We start from the raw sequence: 21238 nt of genomic DNA on the forward strand, positions 1-21238 counted from the left end.
GAAAAAGTACTCATATGGACTCTTAACTCAGCCTTGTTAGAGGCAAGACGATTTTTCAGTCTCCTTTTCTGAAAGTCATGGTGTCTAAGCAGACTTTCTTTCGAATGTAAATCAATTTGTTTCTAACATATGATTGTAAGAGAGACTTACTGAAGTTACATATTATGTTGAGAGTGAGAATTTTTATTGTGCTTGAAAGTCAAATACATTGTTGATTGACGAAATGTAAAGTTTGTACTTTAACTAGTAGAAAGAGGCTTGAAAGTTCCTGAACTTAGCGTTATTTGACAGAGAAGAAGTCAAGAGAGTTTCCAGCAGCTGGCTATCCAGTATAGAAGGGTGGCTGCAAACCCAAAGTAAGTCATCTTGCAAAGAAGTGGAATGTGGTTTGGGGAAATAAATCAGTATAACCCAGACCCACACTCACACTTTAAGTCATCAAAATGTTAGAGTGGGTCCCTTGTTTTGCCCTTCTTATACAAAAGAGTTACCTGCACTTTTTTCCAATCACTTGGGACTTTGCACTGGGCTAGATATTCAAGATAAATGCAAGGTAAGTAGGGGCCAATGCTGCAGAGTACTCTTTGGAGAACCAAATTGGGATTACATCCGGACTCGAAGGTCAAATGATGATATGTCTGTATGAATCTCCTGTGTTAACAATTTGTAGAACATGAAATTTAAAACTTCAGATTTCATTTTTCTGTCTTCAACTAGCACACCAGACTGGCCAACAAGTGACTCGATGGAAGCCTTAAACCCAATCAGTGATTTTATGTAGGACAAAAATTTTCTTGGGTTCTCTGCCAGATGGTGGTAGTAGTTGTACACTTTGTGCATATATCTTTTCACAAATCCATGAACCTCTACTAACCTTTGCTTGTCATCATTTGCACATTCTCTTTTGAATGAGAGTGCAACAGCCTCTGCTTCCTCAGCATTTTCTGAATCTCATTATTAAACCATGGTGCATCTTTTCCAGTCTTAATCCACTTCTAGGCACATAATTCTCCAAAACCATGATTTACAGTCTGCTTAAACTTTGCTCATAATTCCTCTTTGTCCATCTTACTGAAACTAAGTAATCTCAGTAGACCATCTAAGTAAGATGCTAACAACTGCTTATTTGCCCTTTCTAGCAGAAACATTCTCCTAGCCTTCTTAACTGATTTAATAACTTCCATAACCATATTTGCTATAATGGCATCATGATCACTGATCTCCATTTCTACACTGACACTGTTTGTAAGGTCCAGTCTATTTGTAGCTACAAGGCCTAAGACATTTCCATTGAGTGTAGGCTGCCAAACTAGTTCCTCAAGACAGTTTTCAGCAAACATGTTCAAAAGTACTTCACACAACTGTCTGTCTGTACCCCCTGTGATGAATACATAGACATCCCAGTCTCTACTCAGTAGGTTAAAGTTGTATTCAGCTAGTAATGCACAATATTGGTATTTATGTGCTACTGACCACGACAATCTGTGAATAACTCTAGAACTGGCACAGCAGAATTGGACAGCTGGTAAAAACATCCAATAATTACCTTGGTTTCAACTACACCTGTTTCACATGACCCGCTAACTTCATTGTCACACCAACTTCAACCTCAATAGGGACAATATTTATGTCAACTGTAATGATCACTCCCCCCCCCCCCCCCCCCATGGCTTCTAATCTATCTTTCCAATATACATTCCATGACTACCTAAATATCTCAGAGCTTTTCACTTTGGGTTTGAGCCAGCTCTTGGTCCCAAGAATAATATGAGCATGAGAAAAGGGCAGTAAATTCAGAAACTATGTTAGGAATACTTCAACAGTTTATTGATAAAATTTTGACAGTTGAAGTGTCTTTACTATGGACAAGTCTCATTTTCCTCGCTGCATATCGACTGAAAAGTGTTCATTAGGATACCTCAAATTACCACCTAGCCTAAAAAACCTGCGTGTGCACTCCACAAATACCCTGCTACCTGAGTAGCTGGTTCCTTTGTGTAGTGCGCCCTGACCTATCAAGGGAAGTACTACAAATCCCCAACCAACAATTCATATCTGGAAATCTGTAACCAAGACCATCACACAGTTGATGAATCCTTTGGTAGAGATCCTCCACTTGGCTCTAAACCATAGGACCATAATCAGCTCAGGGAACAATGCTGCAAATTGAGAGCTCTGTGTGCAGTCCATGTGTGAGGCCAGCAGCCTTCACCACTTCTTCCAGCTGCTTGTATGAACTGAGGATGGCCTCAGAACCAATGTGACAGGCATCGTTAGTGCAGATGCCTGCATCCTACATGCCAAAAGCCGCAGGCAAGGCCACCTCCATGTCTCAGATGTGGCCCCCTAGCAGACATACTGAGACCACACTGACTTTCTTTCCAGTCCTGAATGCTGTCCACTAAGGAGCTCCATAACATGCCTAATGTTGGAGCTTCTGATAGCCAGTAAATGCCTCCCCACGTGTGCCTGCTCCGAACCTGCTGAGGGAATGGCCACCTGTCCTCTTACAGGGTCAATGGTCAAGGCCAGATGACTAGTCTCCACACTGGCCCCCTGCCTTGAGTGAAGCAAATGCACTACCACCTTCTGCTTATTCTGGTGCAAGGTCAGATCCACTGCATTGGGTACACTAGGAGATGCCTTGTTAGCAGAGCCCATGGGCAAAACAAGCAACATCTGAGGTGTTCCATGTGATATGCCAGATTCTCTGCAACTGCTACACCTGGAGTCAGCAGTCTGAAGATGACTGACTGTAGCCATAAGTGCATTCAGGTGTTCACAAACTGTGGCCAGCTCCTCCTGCATCCGCACACACATCCTACTCATCCTAGCAAGAACAACTGAAGGAGTAAACTATAAAAGCAGACAGAATCCTAGATGCACAACTTGCTACCCTTGTGATGTGTCATCAATGGAAGCTGATGCCTCAATGAGCTATGCAACTGGCTGTTCAGAAGAAATGAAAACTGCGCTATAGCTTACCCAAATTTACACTTGCAAAATGTGAGCTTACACCTCTTAAACCAGTCATTCCCAACCTTTCTGACACCATTACTCCTTGGTTTAATCAGATATTAACTAGCATCCCTCGCCCTTCTCTCCTATCACCATCACCATTAGCACCTAACTGAACTTTAGAAAGAAAAAGAATTTGCTTTGAACAAACTTATTTTTAAAATGTTGAAAGATGTATTATATTATTTTTTGTAGGTGTTTTATTAAACCACAAACCAACGAGTCAATGAGGTGATTGATACAGCATGTTCTTAAAAGCCTTTTTTTATAGAATGCTGAAGCAATTCTCAGTGAATTGACAGTGCTACCCTAACTCCTTCTCAGAAACTCTCCACATTGGGGCTAGACGCTTGTTACAAAACATGCTTCCTTTGCACCATTCCTCTCCATGGCAACACTTGCTTTGCCCATACACCGCGCCCCCACATAAAAACAGTCAAGTTAAAAACATATGTACTTCAGGGAACCCTCGAGGTTGTCATGTTTCTATCTTAATGATGTGACTGACACAGCTATGGAATCAGGTCACTCCTCAGGAGCCAGTGCTCATTAATTAAGATGCGCAATGAAATTTAAGGAACACAATAAGTTATGGGACCCTGAACACTCATCTTGTGTGTGTCTCAAGTAACTTTCAGTTAATTCTAATTATGGATAAGTGTTTCATTAACTACAAAAGGGAAGTCAAGAGTAAACTATATTAATAGTTTATTCCACAACTGGAATGTTAAATTTTGAATGAATTAAACATTCATTATAAACAGTTCTGTATCAAGTAGTACATAGGCATTCACATTAATGACTATATCTAATTGTTGTCAACATTCTAAGGTCGATAGGAGCAGTAATTCGACTATGCCAATTTCTTATCATGATTATCCTATTGCAAAGTTAAACAAGTACACAGTGATTGCAAGATGACAGGATGAAGGCAAACATATTATTTGGGCAGATTGATGATAGAGGGTTGCAGACCGACGATAGAGTGTTAGCTGCTTTCACAAAGTTACCATTTAACATGCGTATCCAGCCCTACCATGCTGTCACTTCAGTGTATTTTTACCGGAGTCAGAGGTGGCTGGTGTCAAGTTGTAATATCGTCAACTCAAGGGAGGGGGGGGGGGGGGGGGGGGGGGAGTGCCCCATCTTCTCTCTCCCCATCTATGGAGCCAAAGCATCCTCTAGATCTCTGTAAGCTAATCCTGTTTTCTCCCATCTCTGACAGTAGAGTCCTCACTTCTGAATGTCTAAAAATGCAACTCCTCTTGGCATGGTGACTCTTTTCATGCACATAAAATTTTCTGACCAATCACTGGATTTACCACCAACACTGGCCAACAGCATATTTTTGTAAGTTTTTCATCCTTACTACAGTGTCTTCATAAAACCATTCTCCCAATCACTTGCATTACCATCCCTCTCAACCTAAAAAGTGTGACTCAGTATCAATGTCGCAGGCCATCTACCAATATAAGATTGTGCTTTTCCCACTGACATGTTTCCCCACGATGGGAAAACAAAAGGGAAAAGTATGTCCCCCTCTCTTGGCATCATCTTGGTAGGCAGCCAGCCTTGCAATAATGTCAAACTGAGGGGTGTTCTGGCTACGCTTTCTAAAGATGTTATCTGCCACTGGAGCCCATGCTTTTGCAAACTCTGAGACGCCAAAGCACTTCTCTGAAATCCCTCACAACACAAGGCAAGTTTTCCTCATTAACCTACGGGCACGTGATAGAGCTTGCAAGTTAGACTGGGGGAACAGTTAGTGGCTGCATCTCAGTGTACAAGTTTTGCCCATTGGCACTGGTGGTCCATGACGAAGCACCTGTTGGTGGCTGCCCAACTGTTCACACAAAAGACTGTTCCTCCCCACTGCCCTGGCTGAGAGTTCACTGTCCCAAGGGACAACTCCTATTGTAGCCCTTCGTCTCTCCTCAGCACTCACTCTCCCCTGACAGCATTTTGTTTGCCTTAAAACATCATTACTACAGCATACAGGTAATCCAGTCAGAATATACACTGAGCTGACAACATCATGGGATATTCCTAATATTGTATGAGACCTCCTTTTGCCCAGGATAGTGCAACAATTTGACATGGCATGGACTTAAAAAGTCACTGCAAGTTCCCTGCAGAAATATTGAACCATGCTGCCTCAGGGTGTATACGGGGACAAGGAAAAAAAATTTCTGGATTTTTCCTTGACATCCCGTTTAAAAAATATGCTTTATCCCGGGTGAAAATACACTATTTTCCGTGCTAAGTGACAGTAGGTTTTCCGTAAATTTTCCCTCGGACCTGTAAAACTTATCAATTCTTTGAATGGTTAACGTTTTATACACTCGCGTAGAACTTCCCGGGAAAAAAAAGACAGGTGAGAGAAGTTTTGGAAAGACTTAATGGAAAAAAGAGAGAAGTTTCGGAAAGACCTTTGATTTGCAGCAACATATGCTGCATATTTTCGTATTGCGAAAGAACAAATTCAAATTGCACCAAACACAGTCCGTTAGTTTCCGGAGCATTGAAACCGAGGTTGCAATGTCTTTTCGTGAGCCAATCATACAGTATCTCATGCCACGTGATCTCGTCAGCCGATGATAGCAGATATTCAGAGCGTAAGAACGTGTTACAGTCAGCCAATAGCAAGATCGCTGGTTACGTAGTGCGAACACACAAAGAGAAAAAGTTAACAGTTTATATTAAAGTACATAGGATAGCTACAAGAAAAGCTAAGCTTTTGCATGTAATATTGATCATTTTTGGGGTGTGTTATACTTTAAGATACATCACACAAATGTGCCAGTAAATTTAAAATTATGACATAAATGTCTGGGCTCGGAATCCTTTAAGTGGCTGATCCTTAAACTGCTCAATTTTAAACGCTCTGTGATTTGGAAATCCATCTCACTTACTCACACGTAACATAATTCATCTTGCGTAAAAAGAACCACCATTCGCAAGACTGTTAGAAATAGGTTCGATTTACCAGTTGCCAGAAAGCACCAGAAAAGAGACATTACTGTGCGTGAGCAGCTGCAGTGGTGTAGGAAGCCCACATGTAAATATGTATAAAGCACTAAGAGAGCTTACATTACAATATAAAAGAAACAGGGCATCAGAGGATACTCCCAAGAGCATCGGAATTTTGTAAACCATACTAAAATGCATAATTCAGCTTGAAGTGCAAATTGGTTTTTTCCAGATTCACAATGAAGTAGGTCCATCTGATATTAAGTTTTTCAGTGTGGTTTTTGGGATGTAAATTTTCTTGGAGTACCAGCACTCTATGATCTCATTTTTATTTCTTTATTATGGCATAATGCCACACATGGCAGAAGATGATAACGTGCACTTGAAATTCAGTGAACAGTTGGAACTAACCAATACTGTGGAATGAAACACTTCGTTTCAAATAAAATGATTGCCTCAGGTGAAAGATTAGCAAACTTGCAAAAATAACTTCATTGTTCTGCGAGGTGATTAATGCTCGACTGCTAATAACTTGGAAATAAAATAAAGTTAGAAAATTGAAACTAAAAATATATTTTTGCCCTTCGTAATTATGTGAAGGTATTTTAATTCACTTGATAGAAATTCATTTTGTTTCCATTTGTCGTGGGAGCTGTAAACGAAGAGAAGCAGTGAAATCACTTAACATATGAGCGAATCTGGTAGCTAGGGCGTGTAACAAAAAAATTTTTTGTTAGCATCTGGCTGCTTGCTGCTAATGCCTATACAGCTAACAGCCACACTTCAAGTAGCGGGAAGTGGAGAAGGTACTGCTCATATGCGGATCAACTGCGCGTGGGCATCAGTCTGCTGGCGACTGGTCAAACGAACCTAATGTGATGTCATGCTCATAGCAAGCAGTTTATTGTTACGAAGAATTACATAGTCTTCGCCCTACGGCCTTTGACAGAGTTTCGCTATTTGAAGACGCTTGTGCTTGCATGATGTTTTGTTGTTGTAAATTGCGCATTTCCTTTGCCACTAAAGATTTATTTTTTCTCTCTCGTTTATATTTTATTGCTGCAGTATCATTCTCCAGTAGCAGGATATAGTAACATTCTTTGCTAGATAATCAATTTTTACCAGTCAAAACTACAAAAATTTAACTGAAAGCTAAAACAATGAAAAATTCCCGGAATTCCGAAAAATTCCCGCATTTTTCCCGGTTATCTTCCAGATGAAAAAATTCCCGGGTTTTTCCCGGATTTCTTGATTGTCCCGGGTCATATACACCCTGTGTCTTTATAGCCATCCATAAGTGTGAAACGTGTTGCCTATGCAGGATTTCGTGCATGAGCTGACCTCTCAATTATGTCTCATAAATGCTCAATGGGATTCATTTCAGGTGATCTGGGTGGCCAAACAATTCACTCAAATTGTCCAAAATGTTCTTCAAACTAGTCATGAACAGTTCTGGGCTCATGATGTAGCACAATGGCACCCATAAAAATTCCATTGTTATTCGGGAATGTGAAATCTGTGAATGGTTGCAAATTGTCTCCAAGTAGCCAAACATAACTGTTTCCAACCAATGATTGGTTCAGTTGACTCAGAGAACCCAGTCCATCCCATTTACACACGGCCCACAGCATTCTGGAGCCACCACTAGCTTGCACAGCGCCATGTGACAACTTGGGTCCACAGATTTGGGTCCTGTGCCACATTTGAACCATACTATCAGCTCTTACTAACTGAAATTGGAACTCATCTGACCAGACCCTCATGTTCTAGTCATCTAGGTTCAATGGAAATGGTCACATGCCCAGGAGAGGCACTACAGACAATATTGTGCTGTTGGCAAAAGACATGTTGGTCATCTCCTGCCATAACCCATTAACACCAGATTTTGCTGCAGTGCCCTAACGGATACATTCACCGTATGTCACACATTGATTTATGTGGTTATGTGATGCAGTGTTGCTTGTCTGTTAGCACTGACAACTCTACCCTAACAAACGCCGCTGCTGTCGGTCATTAAGTGAAGACCGTAGGTACTGCGTTGTCCAAGACGAGATGATCTCGGAATATTGAATTCCCTGACAATTTCCAACATGGAATGTCCCATGGGTCTAGCTCCATCTACCATTCCACGTTCAAAGTCTGTTAATCCCTGCCATTTGGTCATAATCATGTTGGAAACCTTTTCACATGACTCACTTAAGTACAAATGACTGCTTGCCCAATAGACAGCTCTTTTATATGTCATGTACACGATACTACCACATCTGTTTATGTGCTTATTGCTATTCCATGATATTTGTCACCACAGTGTAAAAGCACAGAGAGTTACTATTGCCACTGCAATCACTTTCACATCCCTCTTTTAATTTCCAAGTACACCACTTAAGTTTAAGCTAATTTTTCCCATCACCTCTTACACAGATGAGAGTGGTTAGCCATAATGGATAGCCACATATCACAGTATACTTATTGTTGGTAAGGGACTTAATTGATGGACTCCTTACTTTCCAACTGACAAGAAGTGGAAGACTTCAGGACATCAGTTCTTTGTGTCCGACCACTGCCACTATTTGTAACTGTACACAAAGTACATGTGTAATGAGTGGGCTATGTGAGGATGGCATTGCTCATACATTTATTTCACAAGCTGTGGCCTGCACCACATTGTGACATGTGTTAATACTAATATTTGAAAACAATTGTAGTTCTGGTAACTTACCTAATTAGTATTACAGTCTTTTGAAGTAATGGTAATAATAAAGAGTTAATAACTTTCATGGCTCTTTTGTTTTCATCTCAGAGAAAAAAATGTCATTTTACCCAACGTGGGGTAAATTACTCCCAGATTGGGAACCACTGTCTTACATAGTAACAGGCACGAAATTTAATAAATATAATATAAAGAAAGGACAGGAAAACATAAACAATTAACTTTCCACTCTGTAGATCCGTATCAGGCGAGAGCTTGAGACTCACTGATCTGCTCACTAAACAAACAGACGCTTGTCTTCAAAATAAAACAAATAAGCAACTATTGCAATACAGACTAAATGAATTTACACTTACAAAACACGAGACTAAACCTCTTAAACAGAAAAACATTGCATGAAATTTAATAAATACACTGCAAGGAAAAGACAAGGAAAAATAAACATTTAACTTCCCACTATGTAAATCTCTATTAGGCGAAGATTGATTTATTAATTTTAAGTTACTAATTTAGCAAGTGCTATGCTTTAAAACACAGTTATTTGTACAAAAAGTATGGTTTTGCAGACCACATAATAAATCCAATTGTGATTCTGTAAAACTGTCACGGGTAGAAAACTAACAACAACAATAATAATAATAATAATTCACAATCTGAATGGCATTTAACAGAACTGTAACAACCATAAAATTACTTTTGATAGTTATCCCATGCTTATTCCAAGTTGAAACTTTCAGAATGGGTAGAGAAAAATAAGAGTACCTCTGAAATATATATTTTTTGACACTTTTGACAAATAACACAGTTTTTCAAAATCCAGTAAATGCAATAATGATTTACAGAGAGAGAGAGAGAGAGAATATTAATAAAACTGGCAAACTGAAGGGACAGATTCCTGACTGAAAATGGAGGAAAAAAGTTTCTATGAATATGTGTCCAGAAATGCATCACTGCCACGATAGATGGCACTGACAAATGAAAGTTCCTCCAACCACGTGCCATGTCTGTAGCTCATAGATGACAATTATGCAGAGTGATAAAGCCAGTTGTGGTAAAGGTTGCTTCATCAGTAAAGAGGACTCATGACAGAAATCTCACAATTATGGTGGTCTGGTGCAAAAACCACTGACAAAATCCTTCCCATAGAAGGAAATCTGCTGCTGATTCATTGCAGGTGATAGGATAGTTAACAGTTGTCATTCAGAACACACATAATCGTACTTTGGCTTACACCATGTTGGCAGGCAACTTGCCTGGAGCTTGTATTACAGTTCATTTCAATATCCTGTAGAACCTGATGCTCCAAATCTGGGGTACTCATAGCCTGCACATTCATCTGCATGACAGGACCCATGATCAAACAAACATCTAAAACGGGAATGAAGTGTTGTGTGATGTGGTTGGTGTCTCTGGGGGGGCTTGTTTTGGTAGAGCTGTGCTGCCTCTTGATCATTTCCATCTGCTTGGCTGTACACAAACACCATCCTGGCTTGTTCCTGACATGAATACCAGACCATTCTGCTGCTTACAGTAAGCTGCATCAGACACACAGTACATGACCAGAGAAGCTTTCATTCATCAGCACTATCTACTGTAGCAACGATGCATTTCTGGACACGTTCTTAGGACCTTTTTTCCTGCATTTACAGTCAGGAATCCGTCTCTGCAATTTGTCTGTTTTATTAGTGTGCACCCTGTAGATATATATTCAACTAATTATGTTTTACACCATATGAAAGCCCTTTAAAAGAGCTTTCAAATGAACTCAATTTCATTGTTCTAGCTTAATTATAACACAAATTCTCAGTATTGTTCCATGAAATAAAAAAAAAATATGACTTGTTTAACGTTTTTGAGCACTGATTACTCAGGAAACTTTCATTAGGGGGGGGGGGGGAAAAAAAAAAAAAAAAAAAAAAAAAAAAGTTTTGTGTTACTGTTTATGAATACCAAATGCAATTTCAAATACATCTAAAAGGATCAGCTGTAGCACTTGTTGATTTGACATGAAACATACCCAAACCTTCAATGTGGGAAGTTAATTTGGCACCATTCCATTCATCATGTCCACAAAAGACACAGCCCCCGTGGGTCATGCAAGAAGCAGGTTTTTTCCCTTTTTGGACAAGCATCCATCATTTTGTCACAGTCATGTGGTTAGGCAATGTGTTTGTAAACATGGTGAATGTGCACCCTAGAGCACCAGTGTTTGAGCTCTGTGATGTGTAACAAGAGTAAATTATTTGTGCTGACAGCATTCACCGTGGCCACACGATCGCGAGTGTATTGACATTTACAAATGGAACTCATTTGTCAGTTGGCTATGTATAGATTTGTGACAAATATATATTTTTTTTTTTTTCGAGAAGTCTCTTTCTCAGCTCTTAATACCATACTGTCACCATCACTATAGCCTCTCCTCTGAACATAGTGTGTCAATGCGGCAGTAAAACCAACTCATCACACAATCAAGTTGTAAGCAGTGATCAGCACATATTCCCATTTCAAGTCTCCAACTTCTTTCCAGGGCATCATTACTAAATATGAAAACATGTTGGTTTCCTGTCAGCTATCACTTATTATCTGGCTGTTGTCTTTAATAATAAAAGTGTCACATCCCTCAATTGATCTTTCAATTTTTATTTAAATGATTCTCCTAAAAGATTTAATTTTACTGTCTGAATTGTTAATTTCAGATGTTATACTAAGGTCCTTTCAATTTTTAAAATAACATTCCTCCAGACGATACTGTATTGCTATTAATATGAAATCAGTCCTATCTCTCTGCTTGTCCTAAGTATTTTATGTAATTTTCTTTTCTTTACTCATGAAAATTTGATTTTCTGATCCATTATAAGTGCCATACTTCACTGTTTTCTTGGGAAAGCAGCTGTTGAATTTTGATATAAATACATTAGATTTAGAACTAACATCTGTCATGTAATGCTCATCACCCTAGTCATCTACCCATGACATTTCATATAACTTCTTGTTGTCTGTTCAGTAGTCACCTGAGCTGTTTCACATGATGCTAGTTCATTGTGGTTAGTTGAATTATTAAGAATGGCTAGTTGGAAAAACATTTATATCACTGATTAATTATTGACCCACAAATACAATGTCTATTACTGTTCTGCTGTCCTGTGTAACTCTTAGAGAAAAATCAAGAACAGAACTCAGATTATAGGTGTTAAGTAGCATTTCAAAACTGCCTCTTTTTTCTGAAAAAATATGAACTCAAAGTTACTTCATTCATAATTAAAAACATGCCTAAAATCTAGCAGAAATGAGTTTTTGCCATTATCTTTGATCCCAACTAATAGAAAACGGTAGGGCCATTCAGCCTTTTTTTGTTTTGTTTATGTAAATTTCCCAAACTTGTGTCAGTGCCAAACATCACATATCATACATCACTGGCATAAATTGGCATTTTAAGATTCTGATGGGCATTAATTCTTCCAGGAGTACAAATATTGGATCTGTTGCACGAGAGGAGGAAGGAATGGAATTTGTTAAGAATTGTGCGATAAGTTGTTTCACTGTGAGGTATGCAGTGGGGAGATCAACTGGGAAATGAAAGCGGCTCTGCCTGGACTGCACCATATGCAATAGGAATTAATAATATTCATTAGCAAACAATCTCTGGGACACCAGTTACATCTGACTTGTATGAGGCACGTCTAATTAGGCAGGACTTTGGTTGTATTAACCCTAAACAAAATGGATCTTTTCTCACTAACTGAAAACGATTCCAATGGAATAGGTTTACAGTCTGGGAGCAAAAGCACCCAATCATGCTATTTACAAATATTTATTGAATGTTTTGAATGTCATTTTTCTTCTACTCATATTATTGTATTACTGCAGCCTTAATTTAATTTCATATGCCTTGTTACAATGAAATACCGCATTTGACGATGACTGTCTCTGTAATGTGCACTCATGAATCCATTTTAGTTCCGTGTCAAAATTTATACCATTGCAGCTGATCAGAACAAGTCTTACATCCCCAAGAATTGTCAGTACTCACAGCAAAACAATATGAGCAACTAAAATTAGTACACTACAACTGGCGTTTGGCTGAAATTGACTGGATAAATAGGGTGTATGTAAATATTAGGCTATCCCATAGGTCAATCTGTTACCATGACCTTTATTTTGCATTCACATTCCTTGGCTTCACCAACTCACAACCAGATTGTCACCTTTCAACCTAACCTAGACCTAGGGCCACACTACAGGTGGGACAGTCACTGCAACCAAATTGACTGATTTCACCCGAATGCCAGTTGTACCACATTCATTTTAGCAACTCATCAAGTAATAAAACATCCCCCTCTAATATGTTCTACCATTGTGTGGCCACACTACTTACACTGCCCCTGAGGTAAGAAGCCAGCTCTACTCAGTCTACAGCCAAATTCACAAACATCAATATTACTATCTCCGTAATTATTTTTGTTTATTACTGAGCATGAAAACTACATTCTTAAGAAGCTCTTAATGTTAGTTGGCTATTTAGGATTTGAATAGTGGTTGTCAGTTTATATTATTATAAGATATGGCTGAGAACTGCAAGCTACACAAATACTTGTTTCGGGCTGCATGTGGCCTGCGGGCCGCAATTTGACAGTCATTCAGCCCCATTCTACATAACATCAGTACTACAGACTGAACATCAGAACCTGAAGCGTGACATAACATTCTGGGACTGAGAGGCACCATTTCTGTGCTTTCCATTGGCTGACAAAAGATACTCGTGAGGCAAAGTATTTAGTACGAAGCATCCAACATTTGGGAGATGTATTAAGGTCTGTGCAGATTGGAGTTTTACCAATCCTGTGCTAGTGGCAAAGAGGGCTATGAGAGAGCACTTCCACCTGCTGAGTGAAGTCGTCTTCTCTGTGATGCCGCAGATGGAGTTCATAAAGAGAATGTGTTCTTGATGATGGCAAAGAAATGCTTGCCCGAGAACAAATGATTTTGAAGTATATTTGTGCCAATTGTTATTGTCTTGATGGACTCTTGATAGACATACATTGTCTTGTATGAATGGAATACATGCAGATGTAGTTGATCTGTCATCATGTAGAATTGTATATTATAGGCAATATATTGACTTAAAACTATCTTGGTGTGTAATTGCAGAGGACACATCGAACAGAGAGAAATCTCTTTCAGCACCTTTCAACACAAAAGGAGAAGACAACTGGAAAGAGCTGATTCTTGGGTAACTGGGAACATATTACCAGATCCCATTTCAGCACAAGAAATACAATAACAGATGAATATATTGCAAGTACTTTGGAGAATGAACCTACAAAAATTCTACAGATCGACTGATTAATTATTTTACCTACCAACACCTATCACTGAAATAGGAAAAGTAGAAGAAACACTTCCGTTGGTGACCTCAGTGAGGGATGCAAAAGAAGAAAGGTGCAAAGAAAGGGAGAAAAAGAAAATTTAAAGAAAAACTTCCGTTGGTGACAACAGTGAGGGACACAAAAGAAGAAAAGGTGCAAAGAAAGGGAGGAAAAGAAAATTTAAATAATTTTTTTTATGAAATTAAGCAAAAAGATATGTAATTGCTCGGGACAGTCGAAGTCAAGAACAGAAAAGTCTAGCAGTGCACATGCAGTGTAGTTGGATTCAAATCAGAAAGCATTAATGAAGACACCCATTCTGGTTGTAATTACAAAGCTATCTATCAAATACACAAATACTGTCAACTGCTGAGGTCTTAACAGTATAACATACCAACAGAGTACGGCCGATATTAGCTCAAATGCTGCAGTCTTTACTGCACTTAACAAATACCTTTCACATTCTTTAATAACTTTGGTTATTTTAATGAATATCTTATCTTCGCTTGCAGACAGCTGAAGCTTCAATTCTGGCGACTAAAAGGAAGAAATAGGCCTTAGTGGTACACTCCATAATCGCTGCAGAAATCACACAGTAAGTTTTCAAAATGCATATAGCCAACAAATTTGTTTCTGGGCAGCTGAGCTTATTTTAAAGCACAATGAATTACTCATTTGATTTTAGTTGGAAAAAGGAATTTATCTATACTTAATATCACTAGTGACGTGATCGGCAGTGTTATACCGGTCAGCTGCCAACTTGTAACTACGAAAGGAAGAAACTGTTTGAATAACAGGAAGATACGAATTGTGGTTGTTCATAGCAACAATCAACCGTTACAGCACTGTGCATGTTTACAGAGTAACAGACACAAATTTGGATTTGAAACGGGTATTCGGAGAAAAGGAGTACCAAGTTTCTAGCACGGACGGCCCAGGTGGCAACATTGTAACTGGGCATGTGGTCTACGGTGCCACACAGTTACCCGTCACCTGCTATACCGCAGCAGTTTCAGCATCAGCCCACTGGAGCTTATCTCTGCGACACGTCAGCAGCGTGCTGGCAGGTCCACAGCAGTTCACTGCAGTACAAGGTTATGACATTGGGTGAGATGTTCTAGTTACAAATCACGACAAATGTTATCATTTGTTTGTAGTAATATTACTAAGAAGTGACATTAATAAGCTGTGTCTAGAATTAGACTTCAGTGCTGACTGTTACATAGTGGTGATTTCAGGATTGTGATACTGCTAATAGACTATGCCAGTCACCAAATGTAAAATGACAACTGAATCACTGGGAGATGATATGACAGATCTACTCGTGAAATACAGGGAGATGCTCAAAGCATAAGGGGACAATAATAATAATAAATTAGAGGAAACCCTTAAAGCACGGGAGGAAACAATAACTAATAAACTAGTGGAAACAATAAATGTGATTATGACACAGGGTACTAGGATTACTACTTTAGAAAATGTCGTGAATAATGGCTGACTCCACAACACGTATAGCAAAAACTTTAACATGGCCACAATGAGGTGCAAAGTTAATTTTATTAAATTGATAGTCTGAATGGTTGGCACAAAAGTGAGAAAAATAAAAGTAAATGAAATATAAAATCTTGCTTTTTTATACTCAGTGGATCCAGATGTGATGTCAGATAGAAGTGGCTTATGGTCGCTATGTAGTGCTTTGAGCACACCTAGCACAAATCTCTCACCAGTGCCACCATAGGTGCACATATCAACCAGTCACAGGACTCACAGCTAAGCGTTTGTATTCAAATGTGCAAGTATTCACTTCACTCTGACAAGACTGCATATCCATTTTCATGGACCACTCAACAGTGATTGTGCATCACACCACTAAAAATGCACTAGCAAATACACTATACCATCAGACATTATTACAGCTACACACTGTGGGATTGTACACTTCGTTACAAATACTTCTAAATTCAATGTATCACGCCACAAGACTACAAAACCGCTCCCAAAATACTTAGTTTCTTCCTCAGTAACCACTTCACTTTAGACAGAGAAATCTTCTGTATCCAACAAGAAGGTTGATTCAGATGTTCTTTGCTTTTTATTTGTCATTTACATTGGGTTACACCACGAGTTCACAAATAATGTTTCATTTTTTCTTCGTGTTATTATGGTATAAGTGACTGTGAATCATGTTATCTGTAAGAATGCTGAGGGCCAAACATATTCACAGGAAGGAATTTGCTACACCTGATGCAGTGATGGTGTTCAGCAATGGGAATATTAACAGGAAATGAGATATAGAACTATTGGGGTTCAAGCTAGGTGTCTCAAGCATTCCACCATTAGGATCACAGATCACCTGACAACCGAAACTGCTGAGATGGCAGTGGAAGAAAGTGGTAATATAGCCAGACAACAAAGAGGTATTACACAACACAGAGATATTAACACTTAGGCGCCGACGCCCGTAACAATACGGGCGTGCGCGGCCTGCCCGAAAGTCCGGCGCCCGTAATTTTACGGGCGCGGGCTCTCGTTCTTCCCCTTCCTTCCTTTGTGTGTTCTTACGGCTCCCGCTTGTCTGGGAGGCGCTGCATGGACTGTACTTCGAGTATTGGCCACTAGATGGGGCGGGCATGCTGTGGAAGGGTGTGGTTCCCTTTTCATTTGTCGTGTTTTGTGAACGGCGATTTTTTCCCACATGGTCTCAGTAGCGTCGACATGGCGAAGCATGGCTTGACGGACGAAGAAATTGCTCGCGAGTTACAGCGTGATTTAGAAGAAAGTGACGTCGATTTGTCAGAGGAAGATATTGTAGATGACTCTGACGATGATGTGGATTATGTTCAAGAAGACGTTTCTGGCAGTTCAGGTAAAGAATTCTGACAACAAAACATGTATAATTTTTGTTCAGATTTTCACTGAAAAAACTCTCAGTGCGTAATTATGATTTTGTTTGCAAATACTACTCTTCTGATAGATTCAGAAGAGGAGAGCAGGTGTCCAAGCACTTCAGTAGCAAGTAATCCCGTCGATATTGTGCCTGAAGAACGAGCGAGGCTCACGGTGAGCGGGAAGCCGAGACCTGCGCGTCGCACTGATTCTGAGGAAGGTTGGACGACTACTGATCGTGCACCAGATATCAATCTATTCTCAGGACAATCCGGAATATGCAGTGTTGTCAGTTTAGACCAGAACAGTGCACCTCTAGAATTTTTCTCATATTTCCTGACAGATAGTATGATGAAACACATAAAGGAACAAACTAATCTGTATGCTCAACAATGCATCAGGAAATTACGAAGCACAAATTCCCTTTCACCCACCTGCTCATTATCAAAGTGGAAAGGAGTTACACTTATGGAAATAAGGAAGTTTCTGGCAATTGTAGCCCATGTGTGTGTAAGTGTGAGGCCACGTATACGAGAGCAATGGTCAAAGAACCCTGTTGTGTCGTGTAATCTTGAGCCGTGACAGATTTCATTCTATTTTGATAAACTTCCACATTAGTGATAATTCCTTAGCTAAGAGGAAAGGAGAAACTGACTATGACCCACTGCACAAGGTGAGACCCCTCCTAGATAATGTGTGTGCTAATTTCCAGCGTGCGTATACACCATCTCAAAAAATTACAATAGATGAAGGCATGTGTAAATTTCAAGGTCGTGTGTATTTCAAACAGTACATGCCACAAAAACCAAATAAATACGGTATCAAACTGTACATGTTGTCCGAATCTGACACAGGTTACATCTGGAATTTCTCTGTTTACGCGGGTGAAAGGTCTGACACAGTGACTCTGGTAAAGACATTGCTTGCAAATCTGTCAGGAAAAGGCTACACTTTGTTTACGGACAGATTCTACACAAGTCCAATACTTGCTTCCGAACTGGAAGCTGCAAAAACTGTTCTTGTGGGAACAACAAGAAAATCTCGGCAGGGATTGCCTCGTGCTATAAAAGATCTGAACCTTCAGTGAGGTGAACTTATTTTCAGGCATAAAGGAAATATGTTAGCACTGTGTTGGAAGGACAAAAGAAATGTGCATATGATAAGTACAAGGCACACTGCTGAGATGGTCACTTTCACTGATCAGAGAGGAAGAGAGAAGTCAAAGCCAGCCTGTGTAGTGGACTACAATAAAAACAAGTTTGGTGTTGACTTATCAGATCAGCGATTGTCATACGGCGCATTTGAACATCGAACTGTGAAGTGGTGGAGAAAGTTGGCATTCCATGTTATACTAATGGTGATTGTAAATTCCTGCATATTATATAATAAGGTTACTGGAAAACACCTCACAACATCTCACTTCATGACAGTTATCTGTGCAGATCTTGCACAAAGCAAAGATCTTGAACCCCGACCTCGTCCATCTGGACTCTCAAGACTATCAACTGGAAATCATTTCCTGGAAAAGATTGAGACAGAAGTAGGTAAGAAACAGAAACAAAAACAGTGTGTAGTGTGTTCTCTGAGAGGGAAAAAACTGACTGGAAAAGTGTGGCGAAAAGACACAAGCTACCAGTGTAGTGAATGTAAAGTAGCATTGTGCAAAATGCCATGCTTCAAAATTTACCACACAAAGAGCAAAATTGCATCTTAAAATAGTTACAGGAAGTTACTGTAGATAAGACATACTGAATCCATCATAATTACAATTTTTGTGTAAAATAAAAAAAATTCCTTCTAGAAAATACAGTGAATATACCTTTGACCAATTTTTCCTTTTTTCAAAAACAATGTTATAATAATAACGCTTGTCAAAAGTATGTATTAATTCAAGAGAAAGGTATTATATATGGTTTTAAACAAGAAAGTCTAGGTTTTTCAATAAGAGTAATTTTATTGCTATAACTGAAACCTTTCATGAGTTGTAGTAGTTTAAAATACGTTAAAATCAGCCAGGCTTTATGGTAGACACCCGCTCGCAATGGCTCAGGACCCAAAGTGTTAAGAGGAAATCTGGAGCTATAGATGATGACAAAGCCCATTAATCTGGAAAATGTTGAAGTACTGGGGACTGATAGACAGATAAGCAATTCTTTAAATGGCTTTTTCTACAACTTACATTTCCTTTCAATACCTACACCTATCTCAAGGAAATTAATGACAATACTGTATTCAAAATTCACATACACATAAAGGGGTGACCTATATATATCTTATGCAATAGGCATTTGACATCTGTAGAAATAACAGAAATATATGCCATATAAGCTGACAGTTTCATATAAATTCAGGTCCCAAATGTTAAAGCCCATTGAACAGATGTATTTAAAAAGGCTTGCATTTAATAGTTAACCATGCCTGACAAAGATGAAGTTCATTTTTCTAGTGACAGGGTTATACAGATTTTGTAAACAAAGGCACAAGAGTGATTTTAGTTTTTTAAACAATTTGTGCAACAAGTAATTCAACATTTTTCACAGCAAACCTAAAAACATCTGAACAAAAATGAAAGCAAGTATTTTTATGTCCTACCACCAAATATTTCAGTTTGTTTCTTATAGATTAACATAAATACTTAATAATTACAGCACTACATTTCCATGGCAGTCCTCCCTTAAAAAGGGAATGTAGCAAGAATATAGTCTTTAACTGTTCAACCTGTATATGGAAGAAGCAATGCAGGAAATCTAAGAACAGGTCAAGAGAGAGATTAAAATTCAGGATGAAAGCATACTAATGTTGGGATTCGCTTATGACAGCGCTGTCCTCTATGAAAGTGACTAAGAATTACTGGGCCTATTTAAAGTAATGAACAATCTATTGAGCACAGAATATGGATTGAAAGTAAGCAAAAGAAAGGCAACAGTACTGAGGAGTAGTAGAATTGAGATAAGCAACTTAATATCAAAATTGTGTACCACATGGTAGATGATGACGTGAAGGAATTTTGCTTCCTTGGAAGCAAAATAACGGATGACAGATGAAACAAGGAGAATATACCACATGTAGAATTATGAAACCAGAATTTCCCTATAGATGGTGCTAGCCGTCAGTGTAGGGCTCATGAGACTGTGTCTGTAGTGCCATCCCGCATCCTGATGACAAATATCAACACACAGTAATCCTTGTTCCATACGTCGCTATCAGTTTCAAACCCGTAAACATGTTGAGTTTTGTGCCTGCGAACTACGCTTTGTGGACAGCTTTGGTTTTCTGTTATCATTTGAAGAAAACTGCTGCAGAATCGCACTGAATGCTTGTCAAAACTTTTGGCAAAATGCGTTTGGGAAAACACAGTGTTTCAAGTGGTTCAAAAAATTTAAAATTGGTGATATTTAAGTGAGAAATGATGAGCGTGGGAAACCACAGAAAATTTTAGAAGACAATGTATTGCCTTATTGAATGAAGATGATACTCAAACTCAACAAAAACACGCAGAACAATTGAATGTGATGCAGAAAGCCATTTTTCTAAAGGTTAACGCTATGGGAAAGGTGCAGAAAGTGGAAAATGAGTTCCACGTGAACTGAATGAAGGACAGCAAGCAAGTTAAAAGACCACTTGTGAAATGCTGCTAGCCAGATACAAAAGTCGTTTCTCCATCGTATAGTAACAGGTGATGAAAAATGGATATATTTTGAGAATCTTAAGCGTCGAAAATCATGGGTGAATCCAGGCAAACCATTAACATCCACTGCAAGATCAAATGACTTTGGGAAGAAGACAATGCTCCCTGTTTGGTAGGATCAGAAAGGTGTCATCTATTATTAGTTGCTAAAACCAGGTGAAACTGTTAACACTGATCACTACCAGCAGCAAATGATCAATTTAAATCGAGCATTACGTGAAAAACAACTGAATCTGGAAAAGGCAACACAAAGTCATATTGCTCCATGATAATGCCCCATCACACACAGGAAAATGTGTCAGGGAAATGATTGAGGCACTCAGCTGGGAAATGCTAGGGCATGCGGCTTATTCTCCAGACTTGGCTCCATTCAATCATCATCTATTTGCATCCCTGGGACATGCTCTCACTGAAAAACGCTTCAATTTGTTTGAAAATGTACGAAGATGGCTCGCTGACTGGTTCACTTCAAAAGAGAAACTGTTTGTTTTGGTTTGGCATTCATAGGCTGCCAGAGAGGTGGGAGAAATGTATAAATAGCAATGTAGATTATTATGAACAAAATATTGTGTATCAGTTTCAAACAACAGACATGTAATT

The sequence above is a fragment of the Schistocerca piceifrons genome, chromosome 3 (assembly GCF_021461385.2).
Source record: "Schistocerca piceifrons isolate TAMUIC-IGC-003096 chromosome 3, iqSchPice1.1, whole genome shotgun sequence".
Taxonomy (NCBI): domain Eukaryota; kingdom Metazoa; phylum Arthropoda; class Insecta; order Orthoptera; family Acrididae; genus Schistocerca; species Schistocerca piceifrons.